Source organism: Xenopus tropicalis, chromosome 6, assembly GCF_000004195.4.
Source record: "Xenopus tropicalis strain Nigerian chromosome 6, UCB_Xtro_10.0, whole genome shotgun sequence".
Lineage (NCBI taxonomy): Eukaryota > Metazoa > Chordata > Amphibia > Anura > Pipidae > Xenopus > Xenopus tropicalis.
In genome coordinates this window covers 47,167,246-47,194,028 of record NC_030682.2, presented here as the reverse complement: position 1 = coordinate 47,194,028, position 26,783 = coordinate 47,167,246, and the positions used below count along the sequence as shown (strand labels likewise).

At 38.4% G+C, this 26,783-nt stretch overlaps 1 protein-coding gene across 2 annotated transcripts in view; it reads left to right on the top strand.

Annotated features, from left to right (window-relative positions):
- Nucleotides 1-2,446: 2,446 nt before the first annotated feature.
- The window catches only part of LOC101731335 (putative protein kinase C delta type homolog), a 30,541-nt gene continuing 6,204 nt past the window's right edge, over nucleotides 2,447-26,783 (top strand). For both annotated transcript variants that reach the window (XM_031904496.1, XM_031904495.1), the window contains exons 1-2: nucleotides 2,447-2,770; nucleotides 6,617-6,684. The gene's annotated coding sequence lies outside the window, so the exon portion shown is untranslated. The remainder of the gene's footprint in view (nucleotides 2,771-6,616; nucleotides 6,685-26,783) is intronic.

Genomic DNA, 26,783 nt, shown 5'->3' with positions numbered 1-26,783 from the left:
GGCCGACGGATTTCGCCCGGAGAAGAGAGAGGAAGGAGGAAGCGCTTCCTACAGGTACCCTGGGCTGGTGCTTTTTTCTCCTAACAGGGGCACCAGCCAAGGGTACAAGGTAAGCGATCTAAGTCACTTGGGGGTGCTTAACATTTTGGCACCCCCAAGTGACTTAGCCTTTCCTTCTCCTTTAAGCATTTTCGCCGTCTCGAGTATTTTTTGCCGTTCCGCAAATTTTTTCAAAGATTCACAAATTTATGCAAATAAAGGGCACATATGTAGCAGAGATCAATGCCTGAGCTTCCTCCAGGCTGCTTGAGACATTAGAATGACGAAGACAAGACCTTAGTCTGTCAGGGTGTCACCGATCCTACTGGCTTAAGGTGGCCATACACACTAAGATCCGCTCGCTGGACTAATTTTTAAACCTGCCCGATCCAGATATGGCCGATTTCCGGCCAGATGTCAGTCGCGTTAGTGCTCATATACAGCCTAATAGAATCGGCCCGTGTATGGCCACCTTTAGGCAGAGAGGAGAGACCTAAGGATCTATGCAAAACTATATTCTGGAAATTTAATAACTAAAATGACTACATCTCCTTAATTTTTTGAAACTGTAGTAAAGGTGAACCAACCCTTTAATTTACTTCCCCGTTCTCTTTTCTGTTACCCCTAAACTAAATTATACAAATAAAGACTATAAAAAAGTTTACCTTTACATTAATGGTAGTGTTTGGGGAAAGTTTATGTTCCATATGATATTTAATTAAAATATCAGTCGAGTCTGCCTAAGATAGGGTCCCTGAAGTCCACCAAAAATTCACAGTGTCTGATAGTTTCTAGAAAAAACTGGCACAAACTCACTGCTTTGGAAAACACTGAATTATCATGTGCTTTTCATTGGTGCAACTTTGCTGCTTTTATCTTTTACATCTTTTCATATTTCATTTACACTGGCAAAAACTGATAAATATCATTGGTGTCTGCTTAAATACAGATAAAATGTCTACAGAGATTTTTTTTCTAATCCTGAGAGTATTCATCCTAACTACATAGCTAAAGACTGTCAGCTAATTTGGGAATATTTTGTGCTGCTATATTTTCCAATTAAAAAGGCTGCCACGTTACGTTCTGCAGAGAAATGCAAATGAACAAAGTTAATGAACTCATGTCACTAAATAAGAATATTTTCTACTCCTAATGCTTTTAAAGAAGACATTCATGAAGACCCAAATGATTTTCAGCAGATAGCATGCAGGAAGTACAGCACTAATGTGCGATGTTCAAACTTCTAAAATATACAGTGTTGCCCATATGTACAAAGAAGGTGCATCTGGAGATGTACAGGAATAAATACTATTTAAACTCAAAATGTTGCAGTACTGGAGCTTATAACTGCACACACCGCAATTTTAAAATGTACACATTTAGGAGCTGAACATAGCTGTTGGATAAATATTAATGTACTTGTTATTCTCATAGAAAAGCTTCATACAAAAGCAAAAGTGGAGCTAAATTAATTCAAGTGAAATCTAAAATTGTGTTTAATTAAACTTATTCACAGAGTTACTCATGTCTATAATTTCTTAAATTTGTCTTTTTTCACTTTTCTGAATGAGGTATGGGTAAGCTGCAATGTACAGGGTGCCCTGACAAAAGAGAAAACCTGCAATTAACAACTGACATACACATAGCGAATTGTACACTAATACAGTTTCTGGCACCAGCGGCATCATCTTGCCGGAAATGACTATTCACACCTCTACTGATGCCATCAAATGTAAGCCTGGTTTACCAGCGTGGATGTGGGTACCTGCAACATGCTGACATTTTAAGAAAAACACTGCTCTGTGGATAAAAACATGGGGATTTGTGTGCATTTTTGTACATTGTACAAGTGGTTGTAAATTACCTCTTTATGTGGTCTTTATATGTTACACAGTATCTGGTGGTGTTGGTCATGCATATAGCATTTCTCATTATAGCTTATGTGCTTGCACACTAACAAAACATGCATAAATATTTGTGCTATACTGTGGCAGGCATTTTACTTCCTTGAAAATTTTTGTATCTAGCGGGAACTGTTGCGCAAAGCTAATGTTTTATATTCTGCTATTTTGTAGTGCCTGCTACAGGCGGCCCAGACCTAATCAACACAGGGCGCTCCCCCTATCTCCCTCCCCCAACTTACGCACAATTGGGGAAGAGGGTCAGATGGGTGGGTGCCCTGCGGGGACAGTGTGAAGGCCGCTGTAGGGGCCCATTGGGGGGTGCAGTGGGCCCTGCACAGCCCAGTCTGACCCTGTTTTGAATCCTCTACACATGACTGCAAGGATTAACACTGATCTCCATTTCGTATGTAGGTGAATCCCTGCATCTCCCACTGTGCTGATTCTGTGCAGGGAGAAGGGGAGGAGCCCCACAGAGCTGTGAGCTGACAGGAAGGAAGGCCTGCACAGGAAATGCTGGGAGAGAGAGAAGCAGCAGTATGAGGGAAAGGTGCTGTGAGAGCCCACATATTACTGTGTGTGGGAAGTCAGTGGGGAGCAGGAAAGCTCACTCTGTTTAGGGTGCAGAAGGAAAGGGATCCTTGTCAGGGCTCTGAAGTACAAAACCTGCTCTTCTCAGGGCACAGAAAGCCAAAGCGAGTTCATCTCAGAGCTCTGAAGAAACTGCTACATAAGTGGGGATTCCCCTGCAGCTCAGAGACCAATCAATCTGCAATAGTATGTGAAGTAGCTCCTGGCTGGCAGGCTGTGTGTATGCAAGTTATTCAAAGGTACAGTGTCCTGCAAATAAACCTATAAACCTTATACCTGTAAGTAATTGTGGATCAGAACAGTTCCCAGGGTGGGATTTTACAGCCCAGTCTGTCCTGGTCCTGGCTGGAGGCACCAAATTACAGTGTATCGGCTCTCCCATATAGCAGAGACACAGGACCCTGTAGTGCCAAAAGGTGGAAATCAGTGCAGGGTTTCCTTCAGTGACTGAATAGGGCTCTCTAGGAGTGAAAGACAGGAAGAATATCTAGAAAGGGCAAACGGAAGCCCCTCCATTAATTTAATTAAAGCTTATAGTTTTACAGTACAGGTGTAGGACCCGTTATCCTGTTTCCTTAATAGCATTTTTAATTGCAAGGCATATTTACAGAAATGCCAAATTATTCAACATTTATAAACACATGAAAATATATTTTAAATAATATGTAACTGTATTTTTTTTTTTTTAATTTTAACATTTATTAGATTTGTATAATTTATAAAAGGGGTGATTTTGCTAGCTATAACTACTGTGGTGTATAGGGTTCTTTGTATGCTTAATTAAATACAATTCTGTTAAAAAAACAAACAGTCTTAAAGAAGCCATTCTTGCCAGCAGCGTATTGGTAAAGATGTAATGAGACTCGGAAAACTGGCATTCACTGTGTAAACTGCCATACAATAAATAGAATGCAGTTTTGTGACAATAAACTAGCAGTGAATTCTGTTAGTGTATTTCTTCATGAAACATGTTTATGTTATAGTCTACCATTTTTATGTCCGACATTTATCAGCATAAGGTGCATTTCATGACAGTCGAATAACTACATTCAGTTAGAGTTGTCGCCATGTGCCTTCGGTATCAAGACACATGCTGATTGTATCAAATACAGTTGACTGTCTTAGTGCTGCAAATAGACAAGATGATTACATTGTTCCTCCAAGATATGATGTAACATTATTCGCATTGCAAGGAACTGAAGGTCAAGGTTGTCAAAGTAGAGGAAAGATATGATGCACGTTAAACTCATTGTAACGTGATGAACATAGTGAGCAAGGAGCAAATCACTCAGGGTTATGTTCATAAGGTTTCCATTTAAAAACTGAATGTAAAATCTAATCCAATTTAAATAGGATTTGCATAATGGTAAAAATCAATATTTCACAGTTCAGGTTGTGTTCAGGAATGAATCACAAACAATAACAGATGTAATATGCAGTACAAGAAAATATTACAACTGTTTTGTATGCCATTTTCTATATACAACATATATTTTAATTATTATTATGAATTGTTACAAGCCACCGCTTGCAGATCTGCTACTGAGACTTTGTACAGAAGCAAATCAAACCTATGTTTAATGATGCTTGGCTGCAGTGGGAGGCCACACTCCTAAGAAGAGACAAGTTAGTAATAGCATTGACACAGTTTAACTGCCTAGTCCCAAATCAGTAGAACAGAGTTCAGAGAACAGAGAATAGAGGTGACCCCTGCTCATTGATAATTCAAAGAAAGATAATCTAGAATTTGAAGGGGCTGATAGCAGTTACCCGAGTTCAAGGTGAAGGTAGCATGGAGTTTAGTAATACAGTGTACAGTGCAGGCATATACCTATAAAAACTGGAGAAGATTTAGAAGCTGTAGATCAATCAGTATGATAAAAAGGGTACTTTTATGGTCAGTGTACAATCACACAAGGGTAATGAACACTCATTGATAGCTGACATTTAAAGGCTACAACCAAGGGAAATCAATTAGACACTAACGAGGACATTATTGACCTGTTGCCATTGTGGTTTTTTTTGTTTTTTTGCAGTATTGCTCATTATGCTGGACTCTTCTTATACAGTGAAACTTCATTTTTATGTGAACTGATTTTATGTTTTTTAAACTTGATAAAATGAGCCCATACTTGTCAGGGAATATAATTTATACTATTCTAACAGTTATACGACAGTGATGACACAACATAAAGTAGTGCTGAACGTTTGCATGTGAACATGACCAAAACAAGCATTTGCAATGCTTACTAGTAAATCCCATTTGTTATGACTAAAAATTGCCATACACCAGCCGATCATAGCTGCCAAGTGCTAACTTAAGTTACATGAAATACAATAACCAATAGGCATTTGAATGCAATTTTGTTTTCGGCATAATACCAAACTGAACTTAAATCCTAATTTGCATATGCAGAATAGGTTAAGGAAAGGCCAGATCAGTGCTGTCCAACATTTGTGATACCAATGGCTGGAATTTTTCTAGCCTACGTGGTGAAGGGCCAATAATGGAAGCCATTTGGCCATTCCCCTTTTTTAAACTGCACCCACTTCAAACCACGCCCATGTTATCACAAGAGCTTTTAAGAACATACCCACATTAATGGCAGTAGCGCAGCAAAATCTCAAATGGTTGGTGCTCACTGCAGGTATATTATGGTTTATTATATTCCTCCCCTGTGGATAGCACAGCAACACTCAACACATTATTATACACCTTAGGGACCCCTAACAACTATTTCCAAGTCCTAACAAACTCCCAGAAAAAAACTCACACAGGGCTTACCTGCCATGGGCAGCAAAGGGCAGGCAGAATATGGCGCATATAGGGAGCATAGGGCAGGCAAAGTATGGCACACACAGGCAGCATAGGACAGGCAGAGTATGGCACACACAGGCAGCATAGGGCAGGCAGAGTATGGCACACACAGGCAGCATAGGACAGGCAGAGTATGGCACACACAGGCAGCATATGACAGGCAGAGTATGGCACACACAGGCAGGGTAAAGTAAGGCAGGCAGAGTAGGGAAGGCAACAGGGACTGTCTGATCGTGACCACTCCAAGATGAACAGTTTGTACTGCAGTACATACAGTGACACAATGCCGACATTGCTTCTACTGTCTGTCTGAGTTGTAAACAAAATACTTACAGGTTTGAACAATGCAGGTTCTTAAAGGAGAAGGAAAGGCAAAGTCACTTGTTAGGCACCCCCAAGTGACTTTAATCGCTTACCTCATACCCCAGGCTGGTGCCCCTGTTAGGAGAAAACAGCACCAGCCCGGGGTAGCTGGAGCGCAGCGCTTCCTCCTTCCTGCTTCCCTTTCCGAAAATGCCAGCGGTCGGCGCATGCGCAGTAGTCTGAAAAGCCGACTTTTCTGTTAAAGTTCCACTATTCACTCTACTGCACATGCACTCGCAGGGAACCAGGAAGGAGGAAGCGCTGCAGCTACCCCGGGCTGGTGCTGTTCTCTCCGAGCAGGGGCACCAGCCCGGGGTACAAGGTAAGCGATTAAAGTCACTTGGGGGTGCCTAACATTTTCTTTCTCCTTTAAAGGTGTGAACAATGTAAGGCCTTACTGCCTGAATCTGAGGTGTGAATAATGCAGGGGTCAGTTAATCTTAGTACTGATTTAAATTTGACTATTTAAATTTTACACAAAGGTAAGTAGTCACAGCAGCCCGGGCTGGTGCTGTTTTCTCCTAACAGGGGCACCAGCCCGGGGTACAAGGTAAGCGATTAAAATCACTTGGGGTGCCTAACATTTTGGCACCCCGAAGTGACTTAGCCTTTCCTTGTCCTTGTCATTCGGAAATGGTTCGGCCAGGCATGTGGATTCCTAATCTTGCTGATAAAGGCCGTATCTAGGCCAAACCCAATCGGTCTTTATATTTTGGGTAAATCATCAATCAATATAGCATTCTTCCACTGCTCAGAATTCCAGTTTTAATGTACATTATAATTAGTATATTAGAATATACCAGGGGCTTCTTGCATTAGCAGTGCTGTGACCATGGGCTGCCTCTGGTAATCTTTAAAACAGAAATTCTACATTTTAAGCCAGCAATTCTTCTCTTTCTTGCAGGAGTGTACAACTGTGCTTTTTACACTAGCGAACCTGGGCCCCCCTGCAACTATCCAAGAAAACCTAAGGTATAGTGATCCAATTTACAGAAAAATCCCTTATCTGAAATCAGGTCGCAAAATTTTCAGATAATGGATTCCATACTTTATATATATTTTGTATATATATATATATATATATGTGTGTGTAATTAGTACTTTACACTGTTGAGAATCCCTAAACTCCTCTGTTTGCTGTACCTGAGTTTTAATAAGCAAGGTAGTGCAGTGGCCTTTGGCAGGTAACATTTAGCGCTGCTTCAGGTTCTCTTTTCTGCAATCTGCCTTCAGGAACTTGTAAGTCTGATGCCAATTTAAACCTAGCTTCAACTTTGGATGCTCAATGTTAGTATTGCAGAGAAGATGATATGAAGTGGTGTGAGCACAGCTGGGCCAAGAGGTGCTGGCACCCAAAACAAGTATCTCTTGCCTCCAAATCACACACCTCCACCTGCTCTGTCATTTAACCATATGGATACTTAAACACCCCTTTTCAGGAATATGGCATAGGCAAGGGAGGACTTAGAGCTGCAGGAGTGGAGAGTATCATGCATATGACTCTGCTGCTTACTCCTGCTTCCAGCACTGACCCCTACATATTTTCATCCTCCTTTACAGCTGTGATTCTTAATGTGGTATTTTCAATACTTGCCATATATTACATACAGTGAAACCTCAATTTTACATCCCCTGATTTTAAGTTTTCCTGCATTTTACACCATTGTTTTGTGGTCCCACTAATATATAACACATAATAAACTTCCCTGATTTTACATTTTCCCAGATTTTGCACCATTTTTTTTCTGGTCCCCTAAAAAACTTAAAATGGGGGTTCTACTGTATATTGGGTATACTTGGGTATCAACAGGCTGACTCTGCTTTCATGGAAGCAACTAACTGTTATACAGTACATCATGGCCAAGTTAGCACTTCCTATGGCCATGGGTGTTACAAATATCATAATTCTATACCTGAGAAGCTGATCCACTGCACTCTAGATTCTATTGGGGACTACTGGGAAGGTAATGGAGGCATTAACTCATGTATATATATGCAGTAGATACTTGCTTAAAGGCTGTAAGTTTGGACCGGTAGGTGGATGGTGTTATATTTGACAATGTTCATTGAATAATATTGGTGAAAAAGACATTGATAGGTATCCAATCAATCTTTGGAAATCAGCGACCAACTGTCACAAACAATAAACAAAGAGATGTTTGGGAAGACAGTGTCACTAAACAAACAAAGAAGAGAGTCACCTTCCCCAACTGAATCCATGTAAACAATATTGACCATCTCCCAGAAAACTGGTTTATCAAGAATATGGTAAGCTTGGAAATCCCATGGGACAGTGACAGCTATGTGTGACATTCAGTATAACAGGTCATTGGAAATGAATGGAGACCTATGGCAAGGGAAATATCCCTTGGTCTACAGCGACTACTACAGGGCAGTGTTTCATTCTAGTTACGGGATGTTTACATGCAAACATTGAGGGGCTGGGGCCTGGTTGTCATGGAGGGCAAGTGGATATAACTTGAAGCCCTTCCACTTGGTGGAGCAGCAGAAGAAGAAAGAAAGGAACAAGGAACAGGTGATGTATCTGGAAGAAACACCTTTAAGAATAGCTGCACAGACATCATACCTTATACATGCACACACAGACAGTAGCGCAGTATAGTTAGAATATATTTATTAGAAGCCTTGTATGCTGGATGCTTCTCTTCCTATAGGATTCAATGTAACTGTGATAATATTGTTTGATTGTACTGACTGTAGTAATTAAAGTTCTATGTTTATAAGATATCAGAGTCATGGATATGTTATCACAGGTTGATAGAATATATGTGTTATTAAACAAAGCCTGACAGGTTAAAGTCGCTAACCCGGTACTTAGGGGGGGCTTATATACATATATACAGTGTTCAGAGTCAAGGAAAGCCTGACAAGTTATAGTCAATAACCCGGTATTTAGGGGGGCTTTTTACAGATGGGACCATAAATGTTTTTGGGCTTCAGATTTATCTCTGGTCATTAAAATATGTCAGAAGTTGTGCTTAGGTCAACAGTAAACATGTAATCAGTAATTAGGTGCTCTTCATTCTTGTTCTTTTATTATTCACTTTTTCATGCAGCCCCTTCCTTGTCCCCCCATGCTTTTCTGAAGTTATTATTTTAATATACAGGTATTTATTTTTTGCATACTTCAGAGATGTAGCACACATAAAATTAGGATTAGGATAAAATGCTCCTGAAACTATATTCATGCCATGCCGCATATATAGAAACTTATTATTTGTACTGTGTATACTGTTTGTAACATAATGACAGCATTTTGCTTTCAGACAGCAAACCAATAGCCACTTATTGGTTGCTATAAGTAACTAAAACTGGAACTGGAACAACTGAACTGTATTTGCTTATATGATACACTGTACACAATGAAACCAGGAACTTTAGAATTACTTCTTAGATTCTACTATTCTAGAATTACTACTTAGATTCTCCCTTAAAATTATTATGTAATCTTTATAACCAATAGATTGTGTAAGAAACATGATTTTTTTGCCCTTCACAATTTGAAACAACAGGATTATATACCCAGAGCTTTCATAAGGGTGAATTGAAATGATAAAACAGGATTTAATCACATGGTTCCTAATAAAGTAATTAATCTTTCTGCTCCAGTCAGTCCTATTATACAGTTGTGCAAAAACCTTGGGTATTTGTGCCTTTGTTCAGAAAGGTTAATGAAAGGGCACACTGATGGACACTTTGGAGATAAATGGGCTAATTAGATGAAAATTTCACAGTTTAAATCAGTAAACCAGCTCAATTGCTCTCATTCTTAAGTGGGAAAAAAAGCTATTGATCAGTCATGTAGTGTTTTATCTTTGCTGTTTGCATTAATTACAGGAGCTCTGCTGTCTGAACTTGGTATAGTATAAGTCATTTGCACTGAGATTCTAATATTATTGATTACCCAACAGTAAATATTTGTTACTCAAAGATTGATGTTATTGGTTTCCCAAAAGAGCCCCTACTTTTATGCAGGGACTAATAAACATAACTTCATTTCTTCCGATTCTCTTAAAGGTGTGGTTCACCTTAAGTTAGTTCTAGCATGTTACAGAATGGAAAATTCCTAGCAACTTTTCAAGTGACCTTCATTTTTACTTTTCTATAGTTTCTTAATTTCTTTTTTTTTTATAGTTTTCAACCTTTCAAATGGGGGGGAATGATCACTGAACCCAGCATTCAAAAATATTAGTGCTCTTCAGAGGTACAATTTTAGTGTTATTGTTACTTGTTATTACTTATGTTTTTGTTCAGGCCCTCTCCTGTTCATATTGCAGTCTCTTTTGTAAAGCACTGCTTGGTTGCTAGGGTAAGTTGCATGCTAGCAACCAGATAACTACTAAAATTCCAAAATGGAGATCTGCTGAACAAAAAGCTAAATAGCTTATAAAATAATATTTAAATAGCTTATAAAATAATATTTTATTATTAAAATAATATTTTATGAAGACCAGGTGCAAATTGTCTTAGAATATTACTCTCTGCATAATACTACAAATTAATTTAAAGGTAAACAGCCCCTTTAAAAACCAAACATGAACTTTCCCTGACTAACATGTGGACATGTCCCATTTTTACAGGACATAAAACATCACCCGTCACCATAGACAATACCCATTTTCTTTCTATCAAGACGCATTGTAACCCATGTCACCACTACTGTTTTTAATCAATGTGTAAAAGTACAAATTGAAAAATAAAGAGATATAAAAAAACAAACAAACATGAGAATGTCATACCTAAAAGGACACCTTGACACAACTGTTATAGTACAGGATTATATGTCAAAGGAATATATGTAATGGATCCCCTGAGCCATATTCATTTACCAACATGTCCAATAGCAGAATGCACAGTTCTGGGCAGATTTACGATTTCAGCAGAGTCCCAGGTTGGTTAACCAGTGGCCCCATTATCTACCTGTGAATATCTAATGTTAGAATATGACCAGCCAAACACCTTCGCACCAGCCTTACTGACTGTAGATTTTTTGTAACAGAAACATCAAATATAACACTGTGAAAGACAGATGAATTGACAAAACCCTATAATGTGTTTTATTTTTTTGATGAATTTTAGGCCATGATAGGTTTCCTAAACTTTCCCAAACTAACCAAACGAACGAAAACCTCCAGAGAAAAATAACTGTTCATTCTAAAACGTCTTAAAGCAAAACAATAAGTAGCAATATTACCACTTTGCTGAGGCATTGCTCTACCTGCTGCTGCTGCTATTACATGAATCATTTCTGTCCTACAGTTACCGATAAACTGATTCTTTGTCTTTCTCGAAGAACACTAAATGCCTGAAGGGATAGAAAAAAATGCTTAAAATAGCTGGTTTGCCATTCCCAGGGAAGTGAAATTGAACCACTATTTTTTTTATTGGGAACATCTTTTTCTCATTGTCATAAATCTGCCTTCCCTTTAAAGTTTAATTTGGTACATCTATGAAGAACATTAAACATGGTGCTAGCAATAAGATAATGTGTACATATGCATTTACATATATATTTATACAAGTCAGTACTGTAGGATCTCTGTTGACTGATACTTTAGGCAGTTTGCTAAGGTAAATCTCTTTAATGGGAAAATGGAATCTTTGGTAGATTTTTTTATCCTGCTAATTGCTGACATAGGGTGCTGGGAGTTCAGCAACAGGATTCCCTTTTTCTTTTGTCTAGCAGCAAAAGAAATTGCTTCACCAATCTATAACCTTTGTCTGATTTGATAAAGTCACAAAAAAATTTCCATGTGACAAATGAAATATAATAGTGATGTAATTAAACATCCCGACAAGTGCAGAAGTTGGAACTGTGAGTGTCAACAGCAAAATAAAACCACATATCATCTGTTTCATATTAGTTAACTGCTCTGGTTTCTGTGGTACTGTTATGCTTTCCATGAAAAAAGGATATTGGGCAAGAAAAAATGGAGATTGTGTAGCAACTCACCGGGGCTTCTTTGCAAACACTAGCCATTTTTGCATCCGAACTGTCTACTGCAGGGGTGTCAAACTCAATCACATAAGGGGGCCGAAATCTAAAACACAGGCTAAGTCGCGGGCCAAATTTTTTATTTATATTTTATATTTATCACAATGTGTAAAAAGTGGAGTAAGACATTACCGGTGATGTTGTTCATAGCAGCCAATAGATGCTTTGCTACTGTTGAAATCTGATTACTGATTGGTTGCCTTGGGCAACATTACTGGTAATGCTTCACTCCACTTTTTACACAGCATGATAAATATACCCCTTAGTCTTAGTTACTATGTGAGGAAAATGGAAATTGATCAGGCTGGATAGTCAGACACACTCACCAAGGGCCACATAAAACAGCCAGGCGGGCCGGATTTGGCCCCTGGGCCTTGTGTTTTACATATATGGTCTACTGCAATTTAGAAACAAAAAGCAAATGCTTGGTCAGTTGCTACTACAAGATTGCCCATTGTTGTATCAGTGGTAGTGGGAGTTGGACCAACAACATGGTTACAAAGAGGTGAGATTTGAGTGGATTTTCTATAACAGTAACCTACTTGCAAATAAGATGATTTTTTTGTATTATATTTTTATCTAAAGCATTAAATCTTGGAATAATAAAAAACAACTGAAATATGCTTTTTGCAAAAGTCTCCATGTCTTCAGAGCTACCCTTTGCAGAAATTTAACAGCTTTAAGTATTCTAGTTAAGAACATACCTTCTGTGTACTCTGTTTGGGAGTAGCTCTAGCCCATTTTGGCAGCTTTTCTCCATGCAATTTTCAAACAATCCAACAGATTTTCATATGAAATGAGGTGAGGATTTTGAATATGCCATTGTAGGACATTAACCTTTTCTAGCCATTCCATTATTTTAGCCCTGTGTTTTGCCCTGTCTCTATGGATTTCCTCCACATGTTCTGGTTTGCTCATACTCTCCAGAAACATACACGCAGATTAACTGGCCATAGGCCACGTAAATGTGATTGGGAATTAGATTATAATCCCTTCTGTGGCAGGGACAGATGTGATTGATGTATAATTTCTGTTAAGAGTTGCAGAATATGCCAAAGCTATAAATAAAGAATTATAAATACACAGTGCAATATAGCTAATATTAATCCTCTCAACAGTGGTGTTATCAGAGAGGAGATAGACCCCTCGAGTGCATGAGTGCCCAGGTCTGCTTTCTTTGTAAGGGTGTTGCAGGTGACCTGTATGTATGCAAAATTGTGGGTTACTTGTGATTTTTTGGGTGTTGTTGGTGACACACAATTTCCATTGGAGAGGGGGGCAGCAAATAATTGGGCCCCCTTAATAACACCACTGTCTCTCACTCATGATATTTGTGTGCATAAAGTGGTTAAACTCCTACATAACATAACATGTAGTACATACTACACAGAAAAAATACTCCATTGAGGACAAATGAAATATACTTGAAATATATTTAAAAAGAATGAATCCCCCTGTATATCTGAAAGTTTTCTATCCTTGCATATCTCTAGTGTGTGTAGTTGTAAAGAGTCTTCAGGTAGACTAACCTCATAAGCTTGTTTAAAAGAATGAAATACTAATGTAATGATAATTACCTAGTGAAAATAAATAATTGGGCCTTTAGATAAAATAATAAACTGTCCAAAAAAAAAAAAGCTGGGAAACAAAACAGATGCTAAAAATGCATGCAGAGAAATATTGTAATTGTCTCTGAATATTCTCACTACAAATTAGATTTAGTTGCCTTAGGCTTTACTGCCACTGTACGAAACACAGTTTGTAAAAAAAAAAATCCTGAAAAACAGTAAAAGAAATGATTGGTGGTTTCTAAGTAAAGCACGCTGGTATAAACTAATAAAATTGTTATTAAATTAACTAACTGTCTGCAGGTACTTTTATCACTTGTTTTTAAGTTTAGTTCAGATCTGATTCATACGGTTACTTTTTTGAGTTATTCCCCGGGCTATTGTATTTCTCATGTTAAAAGCATTATGATGTTATGGAACAAACTGTGCGCTGCTAGCTTCCCTTTTCGTGCTGGTCTATTTCAGATGTTCCCTATGGTAAAATATTTCAACAATTGACAGTTAGATTAAAGCAAGGATGTTCCACAGCTTCAACAAGATGGTTGAATGGCCATAAAGCTCCACACAGCCACGTGCACAAACTGCATTTTCTCCCAAAAGCTTGGACAGAAGGCTTTCTAAAGCTGTTGATGTCACATATGTCAGGTAAATAGAGAAATATTGACTTAGTTGTTCCTTGTTGAGGTAGCATAAGGGTAAATCAGGCCTTCCTATATGTTTAAGCCCTGAAGCAGTGTCATTCTATTTGCTCCTCTGATCATCAGAGCAGCTATAAAACAAGGGAGGGCTTGATCAATAAAGACTTACATTTAACCCCTATCACCCTTGAACATCATTAAACCTAAACTCCACAGGGAGGCTGATATTAACTGAAAGAAACAGACCCGATAAGGTAGAATTGGCATTTTTGCGTAGAAATTGTGTCTTTTGCACCAAGTATATTAAAAGGGCTTTTGTTTTATTCTAATGGGTTATCATAACTAGCAACAATTTTGTGTCTGTTTTTACTTTGTTACCCTTGGCACAGACTGCCAGCATCAAGAGACACAGTAAAATCCGATATAAAAAGGAACATTGACACCAAACATTAAAAGGTACAGTTACACAGACCACGAAAAAGCAAGAGCATTAAAAATAACATAACTCTTTGCATCAAATATCACAATAATCCACAGCATAATAAAAAACAATGCCCCACAGCTGGCACAATTTTCATAATGTTATGATTAAATGTTTATCACTAGAGGACAGCATTCCATAATGTTAGGACAAATTAATGATTTAACTTGGAAATTTTGAGCAGATGGAAAGGTACTGAGACCTGGCACCTATATAAGGGGATTGGAAATGGGAAAGGCCTCTTTGGCCTAATAGATCATAGTGGATGGAGACATGCAGAGCCTAAAATTAAGGAATTTTCCTTGGCAAGACTATGTTACTGCAGGCTGGACATGGTGGAACTAGCTAGTGAGAAAGTAGACCTATGATTGCTTATCTAAGTGGTGAGAGGCAGCTAGATTAGTTATCATGGACAGCTGCTGCACTACTGAGGTGGTTAGAGAAGAAATAGCCCCAGCAGAGTAGGTCTGCAGGTAGGGCTGGTAAGTCTAGGTTAGTCTTTGTTCCCATATAAGCTGCCAGTGGCAGCCCTAGGTAAGGCTAATGTCAGACCAGGCATGTGGTGTATATTTTCAGCAAGCTGAAAAACGCTTGCTGAAAATACGCTTCTACCTGTGCCTGCACCGTAGTGAATGGAATACGTTCAGGTGCAGGCACATGTAGCCGAAATACAGATAAAAACGTGAGACTTTGCATTCTCTTGCGTTTTTATGTGGATATCGGCTACATGTGCCTGCAGCTGAGAGTATTCCATTCATTCTGATGCAGGCACAGGTAGGGGCATATGGTGCGTTTTTCAGCTTCCCGAAAATATACACCATACGCCTGGTGTGGCATCAGCCTAAGAGGTAAGCAATTAGATTCACTGGGGGACAGCTGCTTTGACACTCTTGTCTTTTCTTGTCCTTTACATCTACATTACCACATATGGATAAATAGATTCAAGATGGGCAGACACAGCTGACTGGAGAATACTGCTTTGGGAATTTATGAGTATACGATTTATTATTCAGAATGCTTTGGACATGGATCCCAGATAAGGGATCTTTCCATAATTTGGATCACAAGTCTGCTAAAAATAATTTAGAATAATTTGCTTATAACGGAGCCTATGCTAGCATTCCTGTAATTCAGAATGTTCGGGATAACAGGTTTTCGGATAACATAGTTAATTCAGTAATATCTTGGAGAATTTGAAACACAGACAACCTCTGTCACTAAACCTACAGAAGGACTAAAACTAAAAAGTGAATTTACGAGGATGTTGGGAACTGTAGTTCTGAAAAATATAATAAAATGTTGTCCATGCATTAAAATGCAGTCATATTAATTGTAAAATGTAACGGTGGTGGTAAAAGACTTTATTGCAAAAGCTACGTGACAAAGGCACATGAAAGGTGGTAAAATATTTTCATCAGCTTTTATCTTCCAAATTGGACTGTACCACACCAGAATCTTTGGCTGCTATACTCAAAACAAATAATTGATTTGCACGTACAGCTTTGACAGTCTTAGCATTCTGTCCTTTAGTTTGCTCTTGCTTGTAAGCCTTACAGTATGAATGCTGAAAAATGGGAAAGACGGTAGCCGCAACACCGAACATCGGTTAGAAGCTTGAATCTTTATTGAGATGCTCTAAAGTGTTCCACACCCCTGCCCTTAGTTATGGGAATGTACGAGAGAAAAGTGCTGGAGAAAAATATAGGCATACCTATTTCAGTATAACACTTTTTACTTTAATTATTCCCTATTCTGTCAGTTCACTCCACTCACTTCTGATTATTGTCTGAGGTGAAAAGGAGAGTCTTATCACTTTTCTGTATGCTTATACAGCTTGGCCTGTAAAATATCAACACATGCATAAAAATAATAATAAAATGCATTCTCAGTTACAGAAAGCATTTGCAGCATACGAGAGTCACGAATTACAGAGTCACAAAAGGACAAATCGTTCCGGCTGCACATTTTCAGTGGCAGCAGAATTTAGGAATATTACTGTATGATCGTCTTTCCTCCAAAGTAACTGACTGTGCACACACTGGTCATGAACACTCTAAAAGGCGCTACTGTTAGCCCCAAATGGGAAGCATATTCTTTGCTGTCTTGCATATTTACCAACCTAATGTCCCTCTAGATAGCCTATAGTTAGTATGTGTAACTGTAATAGGCTACATGAAATTGCTGTAGTAAAGACCTACTGCTGAGAGATGACAAAACAGGCTTTTTATGACTGCTGATCTAGGAGAAATTTCACTTATTGTAGTTAACTGCTTGTTCACAATTAGATGCGTACTGATTAAGCCTGTTTGTTGAGTCTGATTATACAGTGCATAAAATGGCCACTTAATGGTCTATGTTTAAACAATTAGGGTGATGGGTGCATCAGCAAAGCAACTAAACAGATTCTGCACCGTAAAGTAAAAAATGCAAGGAACTGAGAAAGCAAACTTCATATCCAAGGTGAAGGAATGATAACGATGCAAATTAGCAATATGATTCAGCCATGAGAATCTCTGTAGATGCAGAGGGCATGGAGGAAGGAAAAAGCACCCAGTGTCAGACTGAGGAGCCAGGGGCCCACCGGAAAATCTTAGATTGTGGGCCCAGTCTCCAAACACTTTTTCCTTGTCTTTTCACTCGCATTATTTATTCTCTTAACCACTTCCCCATACATATTACTATTTATTCTTCCTTCTATTTATTTTCTTTGATAGCATATAGAAATGAGGAATGACCATGGTATAGGCACACAAGGGAAATAGCTGGGTGAGCAGGAGCACCCACTGACACCTGGGCCCACTGGGAGTTTCCCTGGTATCCTGGTGGGCCAGTACGACACTGAAAGCACCCACAGTATAACAGTAAAAACAAAAATATGGCCCCTGTTAAAGAGGTCACCCCCAAATTCAATATTGGACAATATATATATATATATATATATATATATATATATATATCCTATAAAGTATGTAGTAATAACCAACCACACAGGTATGACAATGTCATAAAATTCTGTAACAAGTACTGGAAGCCTTATGATGATCCATGGTACTTATTGTTGCTCATTATAGCAGATTGTGGCAGTCAGTGTCTGGCTGAATTATTACTACATACTATGTACTTTTACTAACTGTATATATTACATGTATTATATATTATACTTATATATTACATGACACCTTTTTACATTTCTATTGACTGCAAAACAATATTGGCGCATGCATGACCAGCTTTAGTTTTGCATCTAATCTACATGTGGGGAAGATTAGAGGTAAAAATTAAGGCAATATAAGAATGTCTTGTAGTGTACCTTGTAGGACCCTGGCACAATGATTATAAGTGCTCATATTTGACCAAGTCATTGGAAAGTCATTCATGTATGTCAGGAGATTAAATTAAACGTTTGGTGAGCTGTAAAAAACTTACACAAGTGTATACCTTATTTCCTTGTTAGTGCTCTGTGCTGCACCCAAAGTAATCAACAAAATCACATAAGAAGGAAGGACTCCAGCAGTGTAACTGCAGTGATTTTATTAGGGGTAGTGGCAACTACTAGGGGTTAGTGACCCCTATAAACACTACAGTAGCTTTTACAGTGGCCTTTTTACTTTTTTTTATGGAAAAATAATTTTCTAACATGCTAAGAGCATTGTTGGTGGTTTAATAAGATTTAGACATTGGTGAAGGTGAACAACCCCTTTATGAATATCTGGGATAAAGAGTTTGATACAGTACCTCACTGAACGTTAATGATAAAATTGAGGTATATTGGCCTAGAACACAAAATTTGTAATTGGATAGAGAACTAGCTGAAGGATAGATTACAAAGAGTGGTGGTAAATGGAACATTTTCTAATTAGACCAGTGTTGTTAGTGGAGTACCGCAGGGGTCAGTCCTTGGTCCTTTGCTTTTTAACTTGTTTATTAATGACCTGGAGGTGGGCATAGACAGTACTGTTTCTATTTTTGCTGATGACACTAAATTGTGCAAAACTATAAGTTCCATGCAGGATGCTGCCACTTTGCAGAGCAATTTGACAGAATTGGAAAACTGGGCAGCAAACTGGAAAATGAGGTTCAGTTATGCACTTTGGTAGCAATAATATAAACGCAAGCTATCTACTGAATGGTAGTTTGTTGGGGGGATCCTTAATGGAGAAGGATCTGTTTTTTTTTTTAGATAACAAGTTGTCTAATTCCTGGCAATGTCATTCGGTAGCTACTAAAGCAATTAAAGTGCTGTCTTGTATAAAAAAGGGCATTGACTCAAGGGATGAAAGCATAATTTTGCCTCTTTATAGGTCCCTGGTAAGGCCTCACCTTGAATATGCAGTGCAGTTTTGGGCTCCAGTTCTTAAGAAGGATATTAATGAGCTGGAGAGAGTGCAGAGACGTGCAACTAAACTGGTTAAGGGGATGGAAGATTTAAGCTATGAGGTTAGACTGTCGAGGTTGTTTTCTCTGGAAAAGAGGCGCTTGCGAGGGGACATGATTACTCTGTACAAGTACATTAGAGGGGATTATAGGCAGATGGGGGATGTTCTTTTTTCCCATAAAAACAATCAACGCACCAGAGGTCACCCCTTTAGATTAGAGGAACGGAGCTTTCATTTGAAGCAGCGTAGGTGGTTTTTCACGGTGAGGGCAGTGAGGTTGGGGAATGCCCTTCCTAGTGATGTGGTAATGGCAGACTCTGTTAATGCCTTTAAGAGGGGCCTGGATGAGTTCTTGAACAATCAGAATATCCAAGGCTATTGTGATACTAATATCTACAGTTAGCATTAGTGGTTGTATATATAGTTTATGTATGTGAGTCTATAGATAGGTTAGTGTGTGCTGGGTTTACTTGGAAGGGTTGAACTTGATGGACTCTGGTCTCGTTTCAGCCCTATGTAACTATGATACATACAGTATCATCCAAACCCTACTGAGAATGAACAGCATGCACTTAATTTACTTAGGAACAATCGGAAGATGGTTATTAATTAAGCAGACAAACAGGGAGCAGTGGTAGCTATGGAAAAACATAAATATAGTACAGGTATGGGACCTGTTATCCAGAATGCTTGGGACCTGGGGTTTTCCAGATAAGGGATCTTTCCATAATTTGGATCTCCATAACTTAAGTTTGTTTAAAATCACTTAAATATTGAATAAACCCAATAAGATTGTTTTTGCCTCCATCAAGTACATGGTACTGTTTTCCTATTACAGAGAAAAAGGAAATCATATTTGCTTATAATGGAGCCTATGGGAGATGGCCTTTCTGTAATTTAGAACTTTCTGGATAACAGGTTTCCGGATAAGGCATCTTATACCTGTACTGAAGTAATACGTCAGTTAAATGTGCAAGGGCATTACTGTGTTATTGATTTTAGAGCCGCTTTCCAAGTTTGTTGACTACCACTACCCCAGATATTGGTTGGTAATCTACCCACCTGTCTTAAGGATACTACTGACTTGACAAAATTGATGAATGTAGGTACTCTTGAGGGTGATTTTATGCAGTATAGACATCTAAAGTCTATTCGCCTCAGTTACAGAAGTGGAGGGGCTTAATTGTGTTGAAGCAGCTTTGTTGCACACTACCTTGCCAAATGCTTTGAATTATTATAGTTTGGGCTGTTTAGAAATATTCCTAAAGAAAAACTACTTTATGTACAATGGAGTATTATATTGGCAGTGACAGTTTTCGCACCTGCAAATTTATTTGTATATGGGTTAAGGAACCCTATTTAGCACATATCAAAGAGTTATGACACCTTGTGAATACGCATCTTAAGGAGCATAAAACTAATATTTGGAACTTTGAGATGAATTCCCACACAGATACCCTTGTGTCTAGGCATTTTTTATGAATAATCACAGTGTTTGTCAGTTGAAATTGAAGGTGTCTGCAGTTGTATCAAAAGCAAAAAGAGGGGGTGATTGAAATAAGTTGAAAGACATCTAGGTCATAGAGCAAGGGCAGTATTATATATTCATTTCAATGGAAAGTGTAATTATGGGCATACTTGTGTGTCAGGTGATTGTTATTCGAAAAAGCTGACTGATGCAGTACAGACAAACAAAATCAAGTAAAAAGGAAGGAAGGACTTCAGCCCAAAGGCTTTAACAATCATAAATCAGCATCAAAGAGTGGGATAACATGTTTAAATAAAAAGCCATCTTGAATTCAGCCCATGTATTGTTAAAAAATTATGATAGAATTGTTCTAATGTGAGCACTTTGACTATAATGTGGAAGCAATGCTTGAAAATATCTCAGCAATTGCACTTAAGATGCAAAAAAAACAGTGTTAGTTTTGTAGTTTTGTCATATTGGACCTAATTTTATTTTCACAGAAACTCTAGTTTTTCAGTGTTTATAATTCTATCAAGCTGACAAAGGTAATACAATTATCAGACACCCAGCATAGTACCTTTTGCTACTACTAAGTTTAATATAAAACATCATTATGTTAGTTTTCCAGATACCTGCTTGATTTTAATCATTTACTAAAAGCAGTTGGTGCCACCTTGTGGCTGACTTTGGAACAGCTTTGGGATACAATTCTTGTGCATTGATTTGTAAATCAATGATCATCAAGTATTCTCATAGCACTGAACTGCAAACTATTGATTAACTAATTCACTAAAACTAACTTACTACAATTAGGTGACACTGTCACATTACAAATACATTAAGCACTGGTTTCTATGTCATCAAATCAACTTGTGAAACTAAAAATGTAATTTGGAAAATCCAGTTTTTAACTGTGCTGTGGGAATAAGAAGCTGGAAGGCATATTTTGCCAGCTCCTGTACCATTATCCACTATAACATATTTAGTATATAGTCATGTACAGGTAACTAACATCTGGAAGGAGAGGTTGACACATATAGAAGAAATCATGGTTTTTGGTATAGATAGAGTATACCATGGTGCTAGTTTTGTATACATACAAAGATTAAGGGGCAGATTTATTAAGTGTTAGATTAGAGCTCACCACAGAAAAACTCCCACCATTTGATAAATACACTTCTAAAAATCCCATAGGAATGAATAGAAAGTGGATGAGTTTTCCTGATGCACCAAACAGGGGCGGGCCGAGCTGACCGGGCGCCCTAGGCAACCCGGTCGGCCACTTCGCCCCTGTACCTGCATCGCGCACCCCCCCTCCCGTGTATTTTGACACATGTGCAGATGGAACGTGCGGGGAGGGGGGGGCTGCGATGTGTGATAATAAGTGACGCAAAACAGATCGCAGACATGGGGTAGGCAGGAGAGGCTCCTGCCTGGCGCCCCCCAGTCGTTGTGCCCTAGGCAGCTGCCTCTTCTGCCTACCCCTAGTTCCAGCCCTGGCACCAAATCCCTATTTTCGGGTTTGCCCTAACCCCGAATCCACTGCAAAAGATTTATCTGAATACTAAACATGAATACTAATTTGCATACGCAAATTAGGCGATGGAATGGTTAAATAGAAGTGCACAGTCAGGCACTTGGATTCAACCGAATAAGAATCATGCTGAAAAAGGCAGACTCTTGACTGAATCCAGGATTCGGTGCATCCCACCTAATTGCATTCGTTTTTGAGTTGCCATGAATGTGACTTTGAATTAATTACTAATCATTTTTGTATTGTAAATTTTATATTCTCTATATACAGTATATTGTTAGTCAGTCTCTAAGTTTAGGTAACTGATAGCAGCACAGAGCATGTGCAGTGAATCAGCTGAAAAGAAGATGGGGGGCTACTGGGGCATCTGGAGACACAGATTTTGTATTCTTTCTGTGTCAGGAAGCTCAAAAAATCTGCAGATATCACTATTGTTACATGTCTGAATTTTCCCCTATATAGTGTTATGCACATGTGAAATATGTCGTGGGTTTTGGATGGTGTTGTGGACTGGAGCAAAAGAGCTGAAAATCACATGACTGGGATAATGTGATTATTTATATATGAATATGCTAATAAATGGTCAATATTTCCCTTCTTGTTCAGTAATACATTTGCACATTGGTGCGGTATAATGTGAATGCTATGATTTCTGTTATGTTTTAAAAAAAAATAAAATAAAATGAGAAAAGGTGCCATTTATCCACTGCAAAAAGGTGTTGCTATATTTCTGTAGATGATGACTTGATTAGATTATTCAGTTTCCATTTCCCGTGGCTATATATATCATTTCCAAAATGCAGGGCACTCACAAGTCATATAGATGCTTTATGTGGTTTTTTTCACAGTACACAATTTTTTAGTAAACTTGAGAGAGAAAGTGGTGGATAGCCTATGTCTTGCAATCCTGCTCTGCTTGAAGCTGCGTCAGTAATGCAGGTTAACAAGTGGGAAAACCATGACATGGGAAAACTTCAACCTATAGATAAGACCACAGAGTGGAGAACGCTTGTTTGTAGGATTTATATATAGTGAGCAATTGAAGGTATCCTATTTGTGCCACTCCCACTTGGGTTGAAAAAAGACAAAAATCCATCAAGCTCAGTGCCCCCAAACAGGTGTCACTTATTATATCACTCTTTAACTGAAAATCTGTTTTACCTTACTGGGACAGGGACTGATGTGAATGATGTATTACCTCTGAAAAGCGCTACTGAATATTAGTGATGGGCGAAATGTTTCGCCAGGCATGGATTTGCGGCGAATTTACATGTTTCGCAAAACAGATGAAAACATTTGCAGAGGAAAAATTCGCTGTGCGTCCAAAAATTGTGGCAAGAATAGTCGCACGTCCAAAAATTGTCGCAAGAATGGTCGCGGGAGGTAAAAGAATAGTCGCACATCCAGAAACTGTCGCAAGAATAGTCGCAAGCGGCAAAAGAATTGTCGCAAGAATAGTTGCGGGTGTCAAAAGAACAGTCGCACGTCCAAAATTTGTCGAAAGAATAGTCGCACATCCAAAAATTGTCACAAGAATAGTAACACATCCAAAAATTGTCGCAAGAATAGTCGCACATCCAAAAATGTTGCAAGAATAGCGCAAGTGTCAAAGTATAGTCGCGCGTCCAAAAATTGTTGCAAGAATAGTTGCGGGCGTCAAAAGAATAGTCGCAAGTGTCAAATCTTCCATCGTTTATTCGCACATTTTTTGGCGGAGCAAAACGGGACAGATTCACTCATCTCTACTGAATATGTCAGCACTTAAAAATAAAGCACAATAACAATAATAAGTGAACATTTCTTAACCGACACTATTACTATTTGCTTGACTTTGGCTTGGTCTTATACCCTTTGTTAGTGATGGTGAGCCACCTGCTGGTTTTGGGTGTATTTGCTAACTTCTACATTAGAACAATTACTGGTTTTTAAGTTATCAGGTATATCTAAATAATACATTGTATTTATAATTGTAGTAAATTGTAGTCCATAAATTCATACTGCAATAGATGGTGCTCTTTCTCTTTCTATAAAACTTTAGGCTACTGACGGCCAGAAAAGAATATCGAGAAGTAAAATATTTTTTAAACTGCAACTCCCAGAATTTCCTGTCCGTAAAGACAGGAAAGAAATGGAGGGCCAGGGCCAGGAAGAGGACCCAGAAGTGTTAGGCTGCAAGGGTATGTGGGGAACGTAGTCCAGACAGTTGATTGGGTAGAGGGCACAGGAGGAGATAAAAGGGTTGAGTGGGGGGAGGCTTGGCGCCATTTTACAGCCCACCCCTACCCACCCCTTTAACCAACTGTTAATCACAGCTATTGAGAGGGGAGCAAGTGGCTGGAGTCAGTCAACAGGAGCCATGGCGGAAGTTATGCAGGTCAGAGGCTAGGGGTGGTGGAGATTAGCCAATATTGAAACGGACAAAGATAAGGGGAATAGCCTCTGGAATTTGTTATGGTGGTTTAAAGGGGATCTCCATAGGAGCAGCCTTCAGTGGCTAGTGGTGGAGATTCCGCTGGATAGTGTTATAATATTAACATGTTGGAATTGTAAAGTTATATGATTGTTAACTTATGTTTATTAAACTTGGCTGCAGCCTTTTCAGCCCATTGAAGATGTGTAAGTCTGAGTGTTAGTAGAAAGGGGATAAGAGTCTGGGGTGAGAGGGGTCAGGAATTGCCCATGTCATGCTTGAGTGCTAGCTTTTGCAAGTTTGGAAAGTATTTAACGAGCATGTGCGGCAGTGGAAGAAAGGTTGCAAACTTAACTGCCTGCTCCACTGTGTAATGTATATAATAAAACTTTTTACTAAAAATATATTTTTTTTGGTCAGAAAAATAGCCTCCCATAACCATGACTTAAAAATGTACTATGGGCACCTACCGCTATTTCAGTCTTTTCTAAGGAAATTTCTGATTGTTGTTATAGCATTATGCATAATGCACTGGTACATAGTATGTGTTCTGTGCCTGCTGTAAGTTATTCTTATTCCCCTAGAGAAGGAAACTTATATGATATAAAAATAGCAATGTTCAAAGCATGCACTTGTTTCCCAGCATCCACAAAAACCTCTTGTCATTAAATGATATAGTTTAGCAGGGATTTGGCTAGCTTAGCATGAATACCCCTACTGTTTCTTATATATATAGCAAATAAAAAAATAGTCTAGAGACAGCTAATCTTTTATAATAGAAATTTGGACTCGAATAGGTTATATATTTATTTATGTTTAGAAAAAAATGGAACTTCTTCTTCCAAAAGCCCTTTCATTTCTGGTAGGATTCAGTAGATATACACATGATCCTTTCTTCTGTCTCTTTGACGTTATTAGATATTCCACACATTCCCTGCAGTCAACATAATGCCATGTCAATATTCCTGCAACCAATGGTGAAAGAATGAGTCCCAGCAAAGTTCACTCTTTTTGTAATTTAAATGAAAAGCATTGCATTTTAAGCTAATGCCTTAAGGCACCCAACTAATGCAATATTGCTTCTCTAATATCACAGTATTTTGGATAAGACCTTCCTTTGTACTGCAAGTATGTATCTCTGCTTGGAGAAACACAAAATGGAACGTTTGAAACGTGAAATTGGTTTCTTCTGAGTACTTGAAACCAACTTTGTCCCTTAGGAAGATGTATCACATTTTTAAATAACCGTATGTTAATTAATGTAAGTATTAATGTAAGCTTGGAGTTTGGCTGTGCTATGCACCTCCCACAGGAAAAAAAAATCTAGAGATAGGTGCAGAGAGCAGCATGGAGGTGGTGGTGGAAGGTTTCCACTTGTTGTACACGCTTGGTGTTGGCTTTTTGCACTGCCATTTGATCCCGAAGACGGTGGTTTTTGGCTCTTCACTCGCCCATTTGGCTTTGTTAGTTGTTGATTCATTCACATTTCATTATTAATACTACAGTTTTATGTTGTGTGCTTCCTTGTAGTTCTACTATATCTTTTTTGTTTCACTTTGGACTTCTATCTTGAAGGTGGGCATACCTGACAGGGAACTGCAATTTATCTTTCCCTGTTCAAAGGCAAACCCTTCAAATTACTTATTGGCAAGCCTTTCACTAACATAACGGCAAATTATTGAGACATTAGCAAAGCAAAGTTTCAGGTAAGCAATCACAATCACTGGGGGGGGGGGGTGCATAACATTTTTTAAACCCCCCAGTGATTGTAACTTTTCTTTTCTTTTAATTGCCATTATGTATTCTGATGCAGGTTAGTGCTTGTGTGTTTGTCTGATGATGTATGTATGTGTTTGCGTGTAAACATCTGCATAGTTTGTATGTGTGTGCACAGTATATTTACAGTATATACTGTATATATATATATATGCATGAATGTGTGTCTGTATACTTTTCATTGTAGCAGCAGAATCTTAGGAGCAGTTTTTTCATACAACAAATAACAGTAATTCCTTTTTTCTTTGCTGTTGACCATATATTGCAAACTAGAGCAAGTAAGTCTAACAGTAACAGCAAACTTGCTGTGTGCATTGGTTAACTATGTCCAAGAAATCCACTTAATGTTAAAGTGTGATTTTTTGTAGCTAAACAATATATCATCCATCATCCTGCTACATTGGTGTAAGTATCTTGGGAGGATGGGGTGTAACTGCACAGGTGCCTATCAAGGTTTTGCCACTGTCCTGTCCTATCAATAATCTGCACAACTGCATTGCACACCTTATGAGGATTCATCTCTCTAAAGCCATCTGTAACCTTTCTACCCAACACTCCTGAAAATATAAATTAATAGTTAATTAGTAAATTAAATAATGCCTTTATATGGATACATCTAAGATATTTTATCGTGCTTTAGGGGCAGGGGTGACCATTGCAAAATCAGGCTTTATCTTATAGTTTTACTACACATTAGTCTCCAGTTTCACACTAATTCCACTTTATAAATGCAATTACAAATTTCATATATGGGCAACCACTTGATTAGGCACGGGTTCCAACTATTCAACTTGTATGGCACGG